Source organism: Meriones unguiculatus, chromosome 18, assembly GCF_030254825.1.
Source record: "Meriones unguiculatus strain TT.TT164.6M chromosome 18, Bangor_MerUng_6.1, whole genome shotgun sequence".
Classification (NCBI taxonomy): Eukaryota; Metazoa; Chordata; class Mammalia; order Rodentia; family Muridae; genus Meriones; species Meriones unguiculatus.
In genome coordinates this window covers 17636875-17651140 of record NC_083365.1, presented here as the reverse complement: position 1 = coordinate 17651140, position 14266 = coordinate 17636875, and the positions used below count along the sequence as shown (strand labels likewise).

The 14266-nt window shown below is 39.6% G+C and overlaps 1 protein-coding gene across 3 annotated transcripts in view; it reads left to right on the top strand.

Moving 5' to 3' along the window:
• Positions 1–14266, top strand: part of Sema6d (semaphorin 6D) — a 558098-nt gene that overhangs the window by 199070 nt on the left and 344762 nt on the right. For all 3 annotated transcript variants that reach the window (XM_060371734.1, XM_060371732.1, XM_060371733.1), the window contains one exon: positions 5051–5131. The gene's annotated coding sequence lies outside the window, so the exon portion shown is untranslated. The remainder of the gene's footprint in view (positions 1–5050; positions 5132–14266) is intronic.

The window sequence follows — 14266 nt, the reverse complement described above, 5'->3', positions numbered from 1 at the left end:
TTACTGAGGTCTGGACAATGTTCATCAGAGAGAAGAAAGGCTGGACACCTTATATACAACTTGGTCAAAGTGATTAATTACCGTGTATTGTGTGCTTGCCATTTGCGGAGAGGCTATCTCAAAGGCTCTTGCTCCCAAATGCGTGTCTTCTGGCATGTGAGGAGATAGCTCTGTTGATTAGCTTCTCTCCGCTAACTGCTCACTCTATGCAGTGCGCTTTCTATAGCCATGGGTTCTAAGGCTGTGGGCTCAACCAACCAACGGAAAATACAGGAAAAGCCGGGCTTCCCCACTGAACATGTAGACTATCGTATTTGCTCTCTAACAACACATTTGGATGACTGTTTAAATAGAAATCACAGAGCTGTATGTAGCTTAAGTACCATGTACATGGTTTACAGTATCCCAAAGGTGAGCAACATATAGATAGGTTTTGCTCAAATCCAAGGAACCTGAGACACACGGAATTACATACCCGTAGGTACTGCTGGCATCAGCCCACAGGAGACTCTGAGGAGCAACTTCATCTGTGTCAGGATGTTAAGGCGTCCATGCGGCGCGAGAACACACGTCTGTTGTTCACTTCTCTAAAAAGACTACCAAAAACGAAGCGAAACTCAACATATCTGCCATTTTAAAATGAAAACTGTGATGTACTATTTAGGGTTATTTTTTTTTTAATGGTGCTTGGGAATAATACACGTAAAGATACTTTTCAAGGTGGAGAATGACCACAGAGTATGGTGATATTGCTGGAGTAGTGGTTCTCCACCTTCCTAAATGCTGTGTCTCTTTAGCACCATTTCACATGTTGTGGTGACCAACCAAACAAAAAATTGCTTCATTGCTACTTCATATCTGTCATTTTGCCACTGCTATAAACTATGTTGTAAATATCTGATATGCATGCATGCTCTCAATCCACAGGTCGAGAACCACTGCTTAGACTGACACGGTTAGGAGAATGTTTGGAAATGGTTCACACGTGGGTACAGAATTGTTTCTGTTGCATAGAAGGGCAGGCTCATTCATTCATCAGCCCCATTCCTGCCTACCTTCTTGAAGATAACACATGCCTCATAGAAGGTGCATAAGATTGGGGATGTGTGCTTTACAGTAGGGAAGTGGAGTGCATAGTGTGGGAAACCAGAATTTTGTGTTTTCCAACCACTGGGCTACACTCGTTATTCGAGTTAAAAGATCTAACGTGGTTGGCAAAGTCTGTCTGTCTGGACACCTGGCTCAAAATCAGATATTGACAGATTCACCCCGTCTCTAGTGCTTTCATTCTACAAAAATACCTTCCTCAATCCTTCATCCCACTACCCTACCCTTACCATGAGAAAAAGGATGGGCCCTGAAAGTACAGCGGTGGATGGGATCTTGACTCAATGGTCATGGGCCTGCTATCTATCAATAAGATGGTCTAGATCCCCTACCCCAAATAAGGTTCAACCAAACCTTTTTCTGTATCTGCTACATAGAATCAAACTGGGAAAGGGTGGTGGGTAAGAAACCCTTGTTGAAATTTGACATCTGCAGAAATCCTGGGTTAAGCATGACCTCTGCCAACTACCAATGGTAGCTAGTTCACCTTATTAGTTAACTTACCCTTTGGGGGGATTATACTTACTGTGCCTGTAAATTAGGGACAATAATTTATCTACTTAGTAGGACTCTCTAAGAATCGAATGTAATAATATTGTTTACTATTGTATATGTGTACGTGCACATATTTTTAACACTGTCTTACAAAGAATAGGAGACTCAACCATCTAAAGATTCTATTCTTTCTGGGTTCCTTCTGATTAGCAACTCTGTTTTTTTTTAACCCCTCACTCATTGGTTTCTTTTTTTATAAATCTCTTTTTACCAATAGAATGAAGCTAAGCTAATTGATTTGTGCATCAGGTAGATATGTAAAAATCTTCTACTTTCAGCACTAGGGGAGGAATAAAAGGTTTGTTCTGTGAGTACTTTGGCCAGTAGATAAGAACTTGGAGAGTAAGAATGGTGAGTGTGATCTGGTTGTTAGAGGGAAGTAATGTTTCGGTTAAGCAAAGAAGTGTCAAGACAATAAGAAAAGACACAGAAAAAGTGATTTGGATAAACCAATTTATGCTAAGATAACAGATACCCTCCTAACCTATTTAAAAATTTCAAACAGGACAACCCAGGAATCGTGGGCCTGTCCCTTGGCGAGTCTCTACCCCTCTTTCACTCCTGATGTATACTCCTGGGTTCTCATAAGACAGTACTCTACAGGAAAGCAAGAGATGACTGTTGTTCTTGCCAAGTGCTGAACTTTGAACAAATAAATGGAGATCTGTGATGAACTTAAAATATTAATGTCTGAGTCTGGGAAGGTTTCAGAAGATAACCCAGCAATAGTTTGGTAATAGAAAGGTCCCTGGAACACATCTGAATGTACCCCAGAGCGTTTTCATAAACACGGAGTATGTTTTAAGCTTGTATATAGCTCTTCTTCGTGTGCAGAACAGCTGTGAGTGTGGGAGTACAGTCCTCTTGAGACCTGGGCATATGTTCCTTCCCTGAGAAAATCTGGGAGAAAACCCCGAAGGACACACTGTATTTCTCTCTCAGCCAAGAAAGGAAAATTCTGCCAGGAACACTCCTTGGTCATAAGCAAGTACGCACTGGGAATAGAGCTGTAAAATCTTATTGTGGGTTAGAGCAAAACATGCATTGATCTATGAGTTGAATTTCTGGGTTCAACCTTTGATCCTACGGAAAAAGTGATTTTTTTCTGTGAATAAATGGCTATCATAGCTATCTGGACTTCGCTTCTTTCCACATAACATTAGTTAAAAGTGCATGTCCAGCTCGACATACCCATCATATCAGCATTTCCTAGGATGCTGGAGCTGAAAGAATACTCAAAATTTCTTAGATCAGTGTTCTTCTTTCATAGAACTTAAAAGTGAGGTATAGATGTAAAGCCACGGCATTGTCTGAGGCTGCAAAATTAGAAGCAGAAACAAGGTTGCAAATAGTGCCCTGATGTCATCAACCAAAGGCTGTTAACACTTTAGAAAGAAGAATTCACTTAAAAGTGAGAACTTGAATGTTCTGTGTGGATGACAAGTAAATCAAAAAAGCAAACAACAACAAAAACACATGACCCTCTCTAAGGAGGAAAAGATCCAAAGATCCAAGCTCCTTATGCAAAACATTTTTACTTAATGATTTCAGCTATGTAGATAGATAGATAGATAGATAGATAGATAGATAGATAGATAGACAGACAGATAGATATATGTTGCAAAATATGTGTGTTTGGCTTCCTGTATTTCATATTATTTTTTCAAAGCACACCTGAAATAAGTGTGAGGCGATTCTGTCATCCACACAAATCTTACCTATTTTCTTGTTGGCAGTTTCTGAGTCTTAAAAGCCAGTTTCCCTTCTAAACACCACAGCTGTTGCCCTCCAACAAACTCTCCTGCTAAATTAGGTGCTCAGCTTACTTCAGCAGAATCAGTGAACACAACAAGGTGCCATCTCACACAGAGAGGGCTTTCTCACTGACTGCATCTCAGCACGTCCTTGGCTGCTCACTGTTGGGCTTTTTGGGTGAGGTGCCACAAGATGGCCTATTCCTGAATGGATCTATCCCGGAGCCCTGATTAAGGATCTTTAGGAAAGAAGGTCTCAAGAACCTACATTTTTACAAATTGGCTAAACTCACAAAATAAGAACTTTGATCCTTATTATTGCCCAATTTTTTGTCAAAAAATATATGAAACATCCAGTATATATTTATTCACAAAAAAATCCAGCAGATGGTAAATATAAAGCTGATGTCTTTTCTTCTTATCAAGAAGCTAATGTGCACAGTCATATGCTTCTAAAACACAAACTTACATCACATGGACTAAGCACAATAGCTCAGTATGTTCTAATTTTAAAACATCTTAGAATATATATATATATATATATATATATATATATATATGGATGTATGTCATATAAGGAAAATAAGTGAACAGGTATCTATCACCCCAGAGCTAACAAATAGTTAACTTGTGTGCATAGGAAATCCAGTCCTATGTACCTTCGAATCAGGGAATGACTTGGTCCTTCAGAACATAACTGAGATGTCCCAGAGTCTCTCAAGTGTCATCCAGTGAATGGGGTGTGTGTGTGTGTGTGAGTGTGTGTATGCCATCAAGGTCCCCTCACTGGACCTAGTACTCACAGATTGGCTAGGATGGTGGGGAAATATGTCTGTGCCCCTTCCTCCCGCACTCAGGTCATAAGCATGTATCATATCTAGCCTTCTGTGGGAATTAATACAGGCCTGCATGCTTCTGTGGAAGTCACCCTACCCACTGAGCTATCTCTTCAGGCTCTTGAGGCACCCCTTCATTTTTAAATATAAGGTATCTCTGGTCTTTTAAGTATTTCCCAAGAGCTGGTTGAACATTAATTAAATTCCTTCTCACCATCCTAACTTCAAGGTTTGTACTCTCAGGTTTACCCATAGATTCCTTTTCCTTTCATTTCTGTGTGTCCACTTCTGGGTCCATATTTGTCTATCCCAGTAGTGTGGTTAGAGCAAGGCAGCCCACCCCACTTTTCAAAGTTCATCCCAAGAGAAGGGTCGGAACTTGGAGGTTGCTGTTCAGTTTGACTCTTGAGTGTGTTTTGGACCCCACACCTTTTATGTGCTATTCAGCAGAAGCCTGTTTGTCCTCATTAAAATTAAATTGGCCACTATTTTCTCCATAGAAATTATGCCCCTATTTATTAAAGCTAATTACGCAGTGTGCCATTTTTCTTTTCTGTTTGTATTCATGAATGCCTGGTCTCAATGGGAACATCTAGGTGAAGATCAATAATCGGTCCCTTATTAGAGCACAGGGAAGCATCCATTGGTAGACTACATTCAGCTGGGTGTAAGAGCGCTTATTATTAAAGCAGGGGCAGGCATTCACAGCCCACGCTCGCTGGCAGGGCTGGACACACAGGATTAAATAATCAGCCATCAGGCTCTGTCTCATAAATGTTTTTCTTTGACTTTTGGCAGGATCTCCAACCTGAGCAGATGCCAGTTGACATGGGAACTCTGAGGCCAGCAATTTAAGGATTTTCACATTTGCTTGCAGCGGTAAGATTTAAAGATACAGCAACGAAAGACAGAAAATGTTACCAAATTCTGGCTTTTTGTACAAGATGCGAAATGAAATTATTTAGGGAAATACGTTTCAACACATTTTTTTCCTGTTAATTACCTTAGCAAAACCAAAGGAAACATATGAGAAATCCATAATTAGTCCTCAAACATTGAACAGAGTATTGTTAGGCTGAAGAGAAATAGGGAAACTAAGTAATAGCTATAGTTCCTTATGCTATACCATTGGACCAAGAAGGGCACATGGTTTTCACCTGTGACAGTGAGCTCTTTCAACTGAGCTGAGGTATGAGTGGTCAGAGCACTGATTCTGTGTCACTGGGAGAAAGGGGGAAGTGGCTGTTTTAAGCTCTATAGGGGGCAGTCGCATCCTTAGCATGAGTCTTGAGGTTGGGTTGTGAGGGAATGAAATCTGTAGTTAATTAAGTGATTGCATAAGAAGAATGTCTGGCGCTGGTGGCGTGGCCTACACGCTGGACACTTGCTGCAATAGAGGCACATCTGTGTGCCGCAACTTCAAAGCAAAGCTGTAATGTTGTAGATACCAGCAGATGAGCTCAAATCTTGTTATTGAAAGATGGCATTAAACATATAAGTCTTTCCTACTCCTACGTGTGTTTGTTTACATGTACATGTACCCACATATACAAATACACTCTTAGATCTGATGCCAAGAAGTAAATGATGAAAACTTCGCAACTAAATATTTACAATGTTCATAGATGGAGTCACAGTAACTGTATATATTCTAACATGAAGTGGGCAAGTCATCATGCCACAAGCGAATGCTCAACCTATTTCAATTGCCATCACATTCACTTATCCACTCCAAGTTGAGACTGATCTTCATAGTGTGAGGCTATCCTCAACACGTCTGGTTCTCTGAAGAATACCTTTTAAAATGGCTTCTGTACTCTTCTGAGTCTGCACTTTCATGATGCCTAGCATCTTGTCCATGGTACACCAGCCAGGCTGTGACTCTCGCCATCTCGTTGGGCATTCTTATACAACAGGCATAGGTTTGTATCTTTGAACTTGGAAGCAATGGATTAGACATCCTTAGCTTTTAAGTATGCTCCTTTCCCATTGCCTGCTACTTGATTCGCTTATGTTGTTACAATAACACACGCGTGCTTTAATGCTTGTGTCCTTAAAACTGCCTGTGAACAGTGAGAAATTGATGAAAACACGGGAAGCTAGAAGAGGCATTATTTAAACTGATACTAGAACTGGCAATAGAACTTTGCATAACCTGTTTATTTTTTTTAACATTTATATAGCTAGCTATCTGTTTTTGGTTTATTTTTGTCTGATCCCACACTTTTTTTTTCCATAATTTTATTTTTCTCATTAGTTACATTTTGTTAATTCTGTATCCCAGCTGTATCCCTCATTCCCTCCCCAATCCCACCCTCCCTCCCTCATCTCCTCCCTGCCCTTTTCCAAGTCCACTAATAGGGGAGGACATCCTCCCCTTTCATATGACTCCCTTTTGTCAGGTATTTTCAGGACTGGCTGCAAAAGTTTGTTTGTTTTTGTCTTTGGTGTGTGTGTGTGTGTGTGTGTGTGTGTGTGTGTGTGGTCCCTTCTCAGAAGGATTGTGAACAACTTATTGGAGACACTGCTTTCCATCATGTGGGCTCAAGTGGTAGAACCCAGGTTGCACCGGGTTTGATGGCACATGCGTTTACCCCCTGGACTATCTTACCGACTTCCGTTATGAGGTCTTATATCCAAAAGTCATGGTCCTTTTGAAAAGGAAAAAAAGGAAAGGAAAAAGGAAAAGGCCTTTCATATTTTATTAAATGACTTAGCTCTGCTTCCTAGGAGCTACTACCAAACTCTTATTTTCTCCACACGTGAGTTATGGTTTCCTTATCTCGATGTAGTGTTTAAGTAAACATTTTAATCAGAGTGTCATTCAACTGTAGATACTATTTAATATATTCTTATATACCTATCTACCACCAAAAATACACCCATGATAAATGTAAAGTCTTGAAGCTCCAGACCTTCAGAATGGTTGTTCCAACTTGAGATAGATGGACTTTGGGTCTGGTTGATTTTAGCTCATGATGTTTTTTTATTTGCAAGTTCCTTGTAATAACATTTTAATTAAACACACACATACACAAACAATATCTTAGATCCTAGAAGAGCCAGCAATTAAGCTGAACAGGCTTTCTAGAATCTGAGAGAGCAAGAAAAGGCAATCATTACAATGAGGCATGGAGGGAGAGAGAGGAGAGGGAGGGAGGGAAGGAAGAAGGAAAGGAGGGAGAGAAAGGATATATTATCTATTGGCTTTAATGAAACCATAAACCTCTATGAAAACTGACTTTAGAACCACAAAGTCATCTGAGCTCTGAGCTCTATTTTTGTTTTTGTTTCTGTTTCCTTTTTATGAAGAAAGGAGATTTAGAAGGACGTGGTGGCTCACACCAGGAATCCCAGCAATCAGAGAGGCAGAAGCAGGCAGACCTCTGTTAGGTTGAAGCCAGCCTGGTCTACAAGTAGAGTCCAGGCTACACAGAGAAACCCTATCTCGAACCCCACTCCCCCCGAAAAGAGGATCTACCAAAGATGCTTTAAATATTATGCTAAAGATTTGCATAAGGATATGGGGAGGGTACCATAAATGTAGCCCAGAGCTTCTATCTTTGCGGAGAGCCAAGAACAACATCTTCTTGTTCCACATCTGTGATGTAATGACACTGATGACAAGACAGGATTATTTGAGAAAGGCTGTCTAGATGCTGACAGCAGAGAGGGGTAACCTTACCATGGCCTTACCCAGGCCGCTACCCAAATCCTGAAACCTTGTCTGACTTAGCTGAAGAGGTTTTTACTGCCTTGCTTCTAGATTTTAAATATTCCTTAAATGTTGAGATTTGTCTATAAAACTAGGCTTAATACTAATCTTACTCTTTTGAAGAATTACCTGGAGAAAAGTAAACAAGAAACACTTTGAGGAGATTAAAATCACCACACACGGGATTTAGCCCTAGAACCTTTGATCATCACAGACTGAGCTATGTCAGAACTGCATTTTCTTCAGGCTGGGGTGTAGCTTTGCAGTTGCTCTGAGAGCAAATACTTTTGACTTTCTTCACTGAATTATGCTAACAACAAGAGCTAATCACTCTATCTCCTCCCCCCCCCAAATTATCTGTGAATTGTCCTTGGTGTTTACCAAAGTGATTCAATTTCAGTATTCTAGAATCACAGCTAAGATGAGAACATGGGAGACTTCGAGGGAAATGTTTACTGTGTGATCCCTGTCAGGAAATGGGAAAAAGGAGGTCTCAGGGGTGGAAGTTTCAGGAGAATTGGACTTTCTCAGACCCACTACTCTCTTAATTCCTTTCAGATGTGGACCATTTTCCAAAGCCAGTCTTCAGTTGTCTTCCTGCTGGCCATCCTCCCCACCCCATCAGTCTCCTTCCTTGTCTCTTTCACAGCTCAAAAGTGCTCTCCCTGTTTACATTTCAGAGTATTTTTTTTTAGCTATTGACCCCCAGCCCTCTGCTTCCATAAATCCTGCTTCAAGTGTTTGCTCCACAAGACAAACAACACCCCCCAAGCCCTGAGTTTACTCTCAGACTCCATTTCATTACAGATGCTGAAGATAATCAATATAAATTGTGGGGGCTGGTGTCAGGTCAAAAAAAAAAAAAAACCAATTTGCCTGAGCACACTATACTGTTTGTCTCTACAAAGAACTGCTGATCATATATCCTTAAGCAATAAAGCTACAATTGTTAGAAAAATATACCTAAATGATAAGCAGGAAATTTCAATAACTACACAAAGCTTGGAATATCTTCTAGGCCTCCTCGTTCATATACTAATGTCAGAAGCAATCAAGGTCTATGAATAATGGATGAAGTTAAGCACAAGTGGTCCAGATTTTAATCCAGTGTTCTGGAAAAGAACGTTAACATAATGGCTGTGGGTCAGAGGAATTGGCTGACATAGGAAATACCAGCCAGTAATATCATCCATTCCCATTTGCAGGAATAAAACTTGTACATTTTCCCAGGGGTCTCCAGCTATAAATATGTTCACCTATATGAATAACCATCCTCCAGAATGGTTCCCTTATCTGTCTCCAACCCTTAAACAAATGAAAACCTCGATTTTGCTTTCACATCTGTTCAAATCTACCTGCATCTGTAGGAATTCCTTCTCAGAAAACAAACTACTACTAGTCTTCTATTAAATCCTGGCTATAGCCCATTCTGTGCCATAGCAACTTTAAGGACTACTTTGGCTCACACAACTCTGAAGCTAATCTACATGAACAAACAGGGAAAGTTGTAAGAATGAAGTGGGAAGAAATGTCCTGATATACAGCACCTACGTTTCCATGTGACTGTAACTAACCCAATTAGCCAGAAAATTGATGCCATGATTATCATCATCGTGGTCAATCAGACTACTAAGAATCAGTGAGTCAGTTTTCTTAGAATTTGGATGATTTGATACTTTTTATTTATAGCGTTTCCAACTCAACGAGCATTTCTCCCCCCCCCCAATAATTGGTTTTTCTTCTATACAAAGTCAGAATGGAGGGGAGAGATAATCAGAGAAGGGGAAGGAAGCTGATACCCTCTAGGACCCTTCCCAAGAGCAGGTTCATGAGTGAAAACATGCCAGTAGAAATCCAGTTGCTCTCTAAAGCTTCAGCTCTTTTCATTGACATTTCAAAGAAACTCCAGAAACAGTAAGCTTTTCTGTTCCAGCAACCCATAGCTATTTTGCAGCTGATCAGAATGGCTAAAGAAAGAATCAGGGAGCAACCATTTCTTCAAAGTCTTCAGCTATCACTTCGATTCTTTTCCTGGTATAATAAAGTCAAAAGTGAATTTTCTTTTTCTTTTTCTTTTTTTTTTCTCAAGTTTTGCAGCTGGTAAGATGGCATAAAAGCAGGTTGACTGAGGGGAAATTCTTTAGATTGAGAGCCTCTGATAGAAAGCAATATGTTTGAGTGAAGGATGCTACTGAACTAAGGGGGAATGGGAGGAACAGCTTTGTAATAATATCGGTTGTCTTATCGGCCATCAGAAAGATTTCTAATTAAATTTCTAAAACTACTTTATAAAAATATGTTACTAGAAAACGTTTTATATGAGCTCTATGCTACAATATGTGTTGGAGTTTTTTGTTAGTTTGTATTTTTTATTTTTATTTATGTATATATATATATATATATATATATATATATATATATATATATATTGGAAATGCAATGGTCAAGACAAGTGGAGAAACATGCATTATATAAGCACACTATAATATATTCTAATGGCAGCCAGAAAGACTTGCTCAGACTCCTTATGAGATGGTACCGGCTTTACTTTCTGATTCCACCTATCTCTACATGTACATGAAAGACCTCACCTCTCTGGCCAAGCTTTAGAAAAAGGGAGAGGACAAAAAAGAGCATGTTTAAGAAAGAACTAAAAAGGAGATATTAAAAGTGAAACCTTTAGAGGTTACCAAAAGGGTAAGATATACCCAATATGTAACTTCTGCTAAAGTAAAGCAGTGGCCTTAGAGTCATTCACGGGTTTCTTTTGACTTTTAGTGCTGTTGTATTCCTCACTGAGCTATATTGCCACATTATTAACACATTACTGGGGAAACCATCATATCTTTGGACTCCTCTCAAACCCCTATTTCACCAGAGGGAGATCTCAGAGTAAAATGATATGTTAGCACATGTAAAAGATATGCTTAACTATATGCTTTATCTTACTACAGACTTTTATAGTTCTAGCTTTTCCTGTATCATTCACTGAATGAATGTTTATTGGTCACCAACTAAGCTTTTCAAAGTATTGTTTTACACTTGGAATACTGAACTAAACCATGCAGATAGAAATCTCTGTCTTCCTGAAGGTTCTGGTGGACAAGAGAAATCTATCTGAAACACACAGGACATATCCTTTTCATTTACCTATGTGTCAGATATATGTGAATCAGTAAGTGGGAAGGAAAAAGATGTAAAAGGAGGTGATGATGGCATGGGGATTTGACTTTTCCAGAGTGGCCTGAATGAAACCTGTCTACATAGATATCTCTTGAAAGATAGAGGAAAGACTTGAAGGGCAGGAGGGTCCAGACCAGGAAGATATCCAGAAAAGACTGTAGCAGTCACAGAGCACAGAACATGCAAAGGCACTGAAGAGGAAAGCTGGTCATATAAAACAAACAAAACCCAAACAAACAAATAAACAAAACAAAACAAAAAACCCAACAACTTAAGGAAATTTAAGTTAGATCGGTTTAAGAGAGAAAATTTGTCAGAGATCATTTAATCACTCCCAAATGAGTCAGCTGCCAAAGCCCTCACCTTGGGGATGTCAACATAGGAATGGAAGGAGCAGACACAAGTATCCAGACGTAAGCAGAGCAAGTATGGTTTGGCCAGGGACAGGAACAGTTGGGTATACCACCAAGGGTGTTTTTAAGAAGGCAGAGGGTAGGGATCTGTGTGTAGGTAGAGAATCTGACCTTGAAAAAGATAGTAAAAGCCTTATCTTTAGAAAGAGGGGAAGTGAGGGTAGTTAGGCAATGATAGGACAAGTTCTGTTTTGATGATCTGTCTAGCATCTGATACATTAAGCTTGCCTGGCCCAGGCACAGAGGGGCCTCCTGTATGACTTAATAGGGGTCAAGGTTTTACCTGGGAAGTATAGCGACCTGGTAAAGGAGCTACGATGACATAAGAGGAAGTATGGAAGACTATCCTGAGAGGATTTTATGGTAGTGACACAAAAATGATGGCATCTATGTTCTACATTAAAGGGCTTAGGTACTTACTATCAGAATAAGGGGAATCTTAATTATAAAATGGAGTTTTTAAAGTTGAGATTTTTCAGGGCTTCAGTTTTTGATAATCAGGAAATGGAAATGTGACTATGAAAGTCCACTTTAAGAAGAAAGTGGACAATAAAACCACACACAAAAAGTCCAAAAACCAAGAGGCTAGTATAAAATAAGGTGTGTGCATCAAATAGGAAAATGGGCAAGATTTTGAGTGTTGCATGACTCTCTCTCTCTCTCTCTCTCTCTCTCTCTCTCTTTATGTTTGCTACATCTTACTACCCTAGCATAAAGGTGCTGTAAATGATGAGCATTCAGTAAATGCAATTTAGTACATTTTATCACCCACTCCTTGACTTTTCGCTTTAGTTTATCACATGATTTTCCACATTTTTGTTTGTTTCTTTTTTTCTGGCCACGTTGACTGTTTGTGCCATCTTTTTATTGAAGAATTTGCAGCCTTCATTTTCTCAAAATTCAGTGTGCACTGTGTTAGTTTCCTGGTTGAGATGGGGAGGTCATGGGAGCCTTACTTGGATGTGGAAGATCTGAAGAAAAGGTGACAATGATATGGATGACAAATCTAGATAAATTCTTAAAGGGTGGATGTGAAAGGTGAGCTGGTGACATGATGTTTTCACAGGTCCAATGTTTACCAGAACCCAGTTACATACATGGTCCTGGCAAGGGACAACATAGGCACCTAATTTGTGTGCTTTCCAGAATCTCTCCATCACCTAAAATTCAACAAAATAAAATTCTTTTGTTTTCATATAATTATAAACATTTCATATCTTGCTTATGATTTTATTAATCTGCCTTCCCCAACAGACATTTAAGAAAATTAAGAATTGGGAAACAGAACATTGCTGATAAACAATAAGGCTAAAAGAGGCCATTTGTTTGTTTGTTTATGTATTTTTGCTTATTTTCTTTGAGGCTGAAAACCAGAAGAGACATGTTTTAAAATTAGCACCTTCCTGCTTTTCTCTTCCCTCCACTCCTTTCCCCTCCTCTCCTCTCCCCTCGTCTCCTCTTCCCTCTCCTCTCTAGCTGTCACCCGCCATCCCTCTCTTTCTTCCCCCTCTCTTCCTCCTCACATTGTATATTGCTATTTGTCTCATCTATCATTACATTAAAAAACAGACTTAATAACTGCCATCTTTAAGTGATGAAATGTGTATGATTAAATGTGAAGTGACAGAGACAATTGAAACAGATGAGTCTCCAAGCTCAGTTTCCTGACTGGCCCTGTCTTTTTAAAACAACTATATATTCTGTGTCATTAGAGGAGCAGAGAGAAAAGAGAACACTCTCTGCCTGGCTGTGCCTGTGTGCTCATCCTTTCACACTTCATTAGAGGTTTCAGCCAGCTTCGGTGCTCAGGCAGTATTGCTCTTCTGGAGTTAGAAAAAACTTGAATGAGGGTGTGATGAATGTCCACATTAAATTGGGTGCCCCTCCTCCTTTTAATTAAGTTCATTTAAATCTAATTTCATACTTTTACTTGAGTAAACCATCTGACTCCAGCTGTTGGATGCGCTTTTTTTGTATTTCTGTTCTCACATAATCGTACCTGTAAAAGATTTATAGCTACATGAGGCATTCTGGAACCTTTCAGAGCATTTTTGGCATATGTTTCATGGATGGCTGGCAACATGAGCAATTAACATCCTGAAATGTTGTTCCACCCTCTGGAATATTTTTTTATGGGACAAGTTATTTTTATTAGCTTGAACTTTAAACAAATAATCATCTTAAAGGAGACATTATCATCAAAATAACTCAAAGAAGATAGAAGGCCAATCCTCAAAGGAAATTGTTGGGGGTGAGAGGGAAAGACCACTAGGCTAGAAAGCTTTATAAGTAAAAGGTGAGGACCCCACCTTCTGTAAAAACAAGAGATGCAAGCATAGCTCACGTGCCTTCTGTTCACCCTGAGTCACAATAACCCGTGTGCAGCATATGAGTTGACGCCGTCATAGGTAATGTGTGTGCGCGTCTTGAGTTGACACAGAGTCATAGGTAATGTGTGTGTGAGTGATTAGAGTTAATACTAAGCCATGGATAATGAGAGTGCAGTGTTCAGGGTTGGCTTTCGGTCACAGTGATGTTTTTGAAGTGTTTATTGTTGACTTGAGTCATGAATAATATGTCTTTAGCGATTGGAGCTGATGTTCAGCTGTGGTCAATGTGTATGTAGTGCTTCAGATTGACTTAAGATATGAGCAACGTGTGTGTGTGTGTGTGTGTGTGTGTGTGTATGAGTGTGTAGTGTTG